Raw genomic sequence first — 5316 nt, 5'->3', positions numbered from 1 at the left:
CACTCACCCTTTTCCCCTCATCAATTCTATGATTCACCTCATCTTTCATAGACCCATCCGCTGACACGTCCACTCCCAAATATCTGAATACATTCACCTCCTCCATACTCTCTCCCTCCAATCTGATATCCAATCTTTCATCACCTAATCTTTTTGTTATCCTCATAACCTTACTCTTTCCTGTATTCACTTTTAATTTTCTTCTTTTGCACACCCTACCAAATTCATCCACCAATCTCTGCAACTTCTCTTCAGAATCTCCCAAGAGCACAGTGTCATCAGCAAAGAGCAACTGTGACAACTCCCACTTTATGTGTGATTCTTTATCTTTTAACTCCACGCCTCTTGCCAAGACCCTCGCATTTACTTCTCTTACAACCCCATCTATAAATATATTAAACAACCACGGTGACATCACACATCCTTGTCTAAGGCCTACTTTTACTGGGAAATAATTTCCCTCTTTCCTACATACTCTAACTTGAGCCTCACTATCCTCGTAAAAACTCTTCACTGCTTTCAGTAACCTACCTCCTACACCATACACCTGCAACATCTGCCACATTGCCCCCCTATCCACCCTGTCATACGCCTTTTCCAAATCCATAAATGCCACAAAGACCTCTTTAGCCTTATCTAAATACTGTTCACTTATATGTTTCACTGTAAACACCTGGTCCACACACCCCCTACCTTTCCTAAAGCCTCCTTGTTCATCTGCTATCCTATTCTCCGTCTTACTCTTAATTCTTTCAATAATAACTCTACCATACACTTTACCAGGTATACTCAACAGACTTATCCCCCTATAATTTTTGCACTCTCTTTTGTCCCCTTTGCCTTTATACAAAGGAACTATGCATGCTCTCTGCCAATCCCTAGGTACCTTACCCTCTTCCATACATTTATTAAATAATTGCACCAACCACTCCAAAACTATATCCCCACCTGCTTTTAACATTTCTATCTTTATCCCATCAATCCCGGCTGCCTTACCCCCTTTCATTTTACCTACTGCCTCACGAACTTCCCCCACACTCACAACTGGCTCTTCCTCACTCCTACAAGATGTTATTCCTCCTTGCCCTATACACGAAATCACAGCTTCCCTATCTTCATCAACATTTAACAATTCCTCAAAATATTCCCTCCATCTTCCCAATACCTCTAACTCTCCATTTAATAACTCTCCTCTCCTATTTTTAACTGACAAATCCATTTGTTCTCTAGGCTTCCTTAACTTGTTAATCTCACTCCAAAACTTTTTCTTATTTTCAACAAAATTTGTTGATAACATCTCACCCACTCTCTCATTTGCTCTCTTTTTACATTGCTTCACCACTCTCTTAACCTCTCTCTTTTTCTCCATATACTCTTCCCTCCTTGCATCACTTCTACTTTGTAAAAACTTCTCATATGCTAACTTTTTCTCCCTTACTACTCTCTTTACATCATCATTCCACCAATCGCTCCTCTTCCCTCCCGCACCCACTTTCCTGTAACCACAAACTTCTGCTGAACACTCTAACACTACATTTTTAAACCTACCCCATACCTCTTCGACCCCATTGCCTATGCTCTCATTAGCCCATCTATCCTCCAATAGCTGTTTATATCTTACCCTAACTGCCTCCTCTTTTAGTTTATAAACCTTCACCTCTCTCTTCCCTGATGCTTCTATTCTCCTTGTATCCCATCTACCTTTTACTCTCAGTGTAGCTACAACTAGAAAGTGATCTGATATATCTGTGGCCCCTCTATAAACATGTACATCCTGAAGTCTACTCAACAGTCTTTTATCTACCAATACATAATCCAACAAACTACTGTCATTTCGCCCTACATCATATCTTGTATACTTATTTATCCTCTTTTTCTTAAAATATGTATTACCTATAACTAAACCCCTTTCTATACAAAGTTCAATCAAAGGGCTCCCATTATCATTTACACCTGGCACCCCAAACTTACCTACCACACCCTCTCTAAAAGTTTCTCCTACTTTAGCATTCAGATCCCCTACCACAATTACTCTCTCACTTGGTTCAAAGGCTCCTATACATTCACTTAACATCTCCCAAAATCTCTCTCTCTCCTCTACATTCCTCTCTTCTCCAGGTGCATACACGCTTATTATGACCCACTTTTCGCATCCAACCTTTACTTTAATCCACATAATTCTTGAATTTACACATTCATATTCTCTTTTCTCCTTCCATAACTGATCCTTCAACATTACTGCTACCCCTTCCTTTGCTCTAACTCTCTCAGATACTCCAGATTTAATCCCATTTATTTCCCCCCACCGAAACTCCCCTACCCCCTTTCCACCAACCTCTGCAACTTCTCTTCAGAATCTCCCAAGAGCACAGTGTCATCAGCAAAGAACAAGTGTGACAACTCCCACCTTATGTGTGATTCTTTATAAAGTGGGAGTTGTCACACACACACACACACACACACACACACACACACACGCACACACACACACACACTCACACACACACACACACATATATATATACGTATATATATATATATATATATATATATATATATATATATATATATATATATATATATATATATATATATATATATATATATGTATGTATGTATGTCGTGCCGAATAGACAGAATTAGCTATCTTGCCTTAAATGGAAACGCTCATCTTGCCATATAGGACAAGTGAAAATTTTTGTATGCAATAATTTCGCCAAAATCGTTCTGAACCTACGTAAAAAAAATATATTTGATTGTGTTTTAGTACTAAATTATTGTAAACGTATTTAAAATATATTTAGTTGGGTTAGGCAAAAATAAATTGTTCTTGTTACAATAAGGTTAGGTAAGTTTTCTAAGATTCTTTTGATGCAAAATTAAAAAAAAAATTATTAACATTAATGAAAAAAATATATCATAGACCCATCCGCTGATACGTCCACTCCCAAATATCTGAATACTTTCACCTCCTCCATACTCTCTCCCTCCAATCTGATATTCAATCTTTCATCACCTAATCTTTTTGTTATCCTCATAACCTTACTCTTTCCTGTATTCACCTTTAATTTTCTTCTTTTGCACACCCTTCCAAATTCATCCACCAATCTCTGCAACTTCTCTTCAGAATCTCCCAAGAGCACAGTGTCATCAGCAAAGAGCAGCTGTGACAACTCCCACTTTGTGTGTGATTCTTTATCTTTTAACTCCACGCCTCTTGCCAAGACCCTCGCATTTACTTCTCTTACAACCCCATCTATAAATATATTAAACAACCACGATGACATCACACATCCTTGTCTAAGGCCTACTTTTACTGGGAAATAATTTCCCTCTTTCCTACATACTCTAACTTGAGCCTCACTATCTTCGTAAAAACTCTTCACTGCTTTCAGTAACCTACCTCCTACACCATACACTTGCAACATCTGCCACATTGCACCACTATCCACCCTGTCATACGCCTTTTCCAAATCCATAAATGCCACAAAGACCTCTTTAGCCTTATCTAAATACTGTTCACTTATATGTTTCACTGTAAACACCTGGTCCACACACCCCCTACCTTTCCTAAAGCCTCCTTGTTCATCTGCTATCCTATTCTCCGTCTTACTCTTAATTCTTTCAATAATAACTTTACCAGGTATACTCAGCAGACTTATCCCCCTAGAATTTTTGCACTCTCTTTTATCCCCTTTGCCTTTATAAAAAGGAACTATGCATGCTCTCTGCCAATCCCTAGGTACCTTACCCTCTTTCATACATTTATTAAATAATTGCACCAACCACTCCAAAACTATATCCCCACCTGCTTTTAACATTTCTATCTTTATCCCATCAATCCCGGCTGCCTTACCCCCTTTCATTTTACCTACTGCCTCATGAACTTCCCCCACACTCACAACTGGCTCTTCCTCACTCCTACAATATATATATATATATATATATATATATATATATATATATATATATATATATATATATATATATATATATATATATATATATATATATATATATATATAGATGTCGTGTCGAATATGCAAAACTGGTCAATTAGCAAGAACTCATTTAAAATTAAGTCCTTCCTGAAATTTTCTCATATGCGTTTAAAGATATATTTTTCCATTAACGTTAATGTAAAAAAAATTAATTTTGCTCCAAAAGAATCTTAGAAAACTTACCTAACCTTATTATAACAAGAGCAAATTATTTAAGCCTAACCCAACTAAATATATTTTAAATACGTTTACAGTAATTTAGTACTAAACAACACAATCAAATATAATATTTTCGTTAGGTTCAGTAAGATTTTGGCGAAAGTATTGCATACACAAATTTTCACTTGTCCTATATGGCAAGATAAGCGTTGGTATTTAAGCCAAGGTAGCAAGTTCTGCCTATTCGGCACGACATGTATATATATATATATATATATATATATATATATATATATATATATATATATATATATATATATATATATATATATATATATATATATATATGGTGGCGAATCCGAAATTTGAGAAAGAACTTCAGACTGTGGTCTGTTACTATTTTCTTCTCAGGCAACAAGATTTTGGATCAGAGTTAGTTAAAGGTATTTTAGAGTCTAGGGGAAATAATTTCGACTGGGAAACTCCATAGAATAATATTCAAATTTATTATTATTATTATTACTATTATTATTATTATTATTATTATTATTATTATTATTATTATTATTATTATTATTATTATTATTATATTCAAAAAGAAGCGCTAAGCCACAAGGGCTATACAGCTCAAATTTATTAAAGTATTTATATACAATAATTTATCTTCTCTCTGTACCTAATATTATATCTTAATACTTTATGTACAATAAATTCATGGAAGTATCACATTAAGAAGGAAGATTAATTTTTCTTCCTGTAATAAAGTCTTCACAAACATCTACGTCTTTGCCTAAACAAAACTGTGTAAACTCAAACTACATTATTATAATCAAAAAGAAGCGCTAAGCCTCAAGGGCTATACAGCGCTGCAGGTCAGGAAGGAAGCGAGGGCATCAGGTGGCAAAAGGGAGGTGGATGAGTAATAGGTTACGGACAACAGCGGGGCAGTGGATGAGCAAGAGACTGAGCTAGAAAGGGCTGAGGGGAGTGCGAAAGGTATCATCAGAGTATGTGGAGTAACTCAGTCTTTGTCAAGAAGCCAATGAGAGAGTCAGGATTAAAGGAGGGTCCATCAGCAAGAAGGGAAGGTAAAGAGAGAGTAGTAGAACGAAGACGACGTTGGAGGTAAATTCTGCGTGCTCGTTGATAGAGAGGG

General features: G+C 36.2%; 1 long non-coding RNA gene across 1 annotated transcript; it reads left to right on the top strand.

Annotated features, from left to right (window-relative positions):
- The first annotated feature begins 537 nt into the window (after positions 1-537).
- Positions 538-4937, top strand: LOC138851618 (uncharacterized). The gene is made up of 2 exons (XR_011391308.1): positions 538-783; positions 3644-4937. It is a non-coding gene; the product is annotated as an uncharacterized lncRNA (long non-coding RNA).
- The last annotated feature ends 379 nt before the right edge of the window (positions 4938-5316 follow it).

The sequence above is a fragment of the Cherax quadricarinatus genome, unplaced genomic scaffold, assembly GCF_038502225.1.
Source record: "Cherax quadricarinatus isolate ZL_2023a unplaced genomic scaffold, ASM3850222v1 Contig1253, whole genome shotgun sequence".
NCBI classification, from domain to species: Eukaryota; Metazoa; Arthropoda; class Malacostraca; order Decapoda; family Parastacidae; genus Cherax; species Cherax quadricarinatus.
Note: the sequence above shows the minus strand (reverse complement) of the source record. Positions and strands in the feature narration are given on the sequence as shown.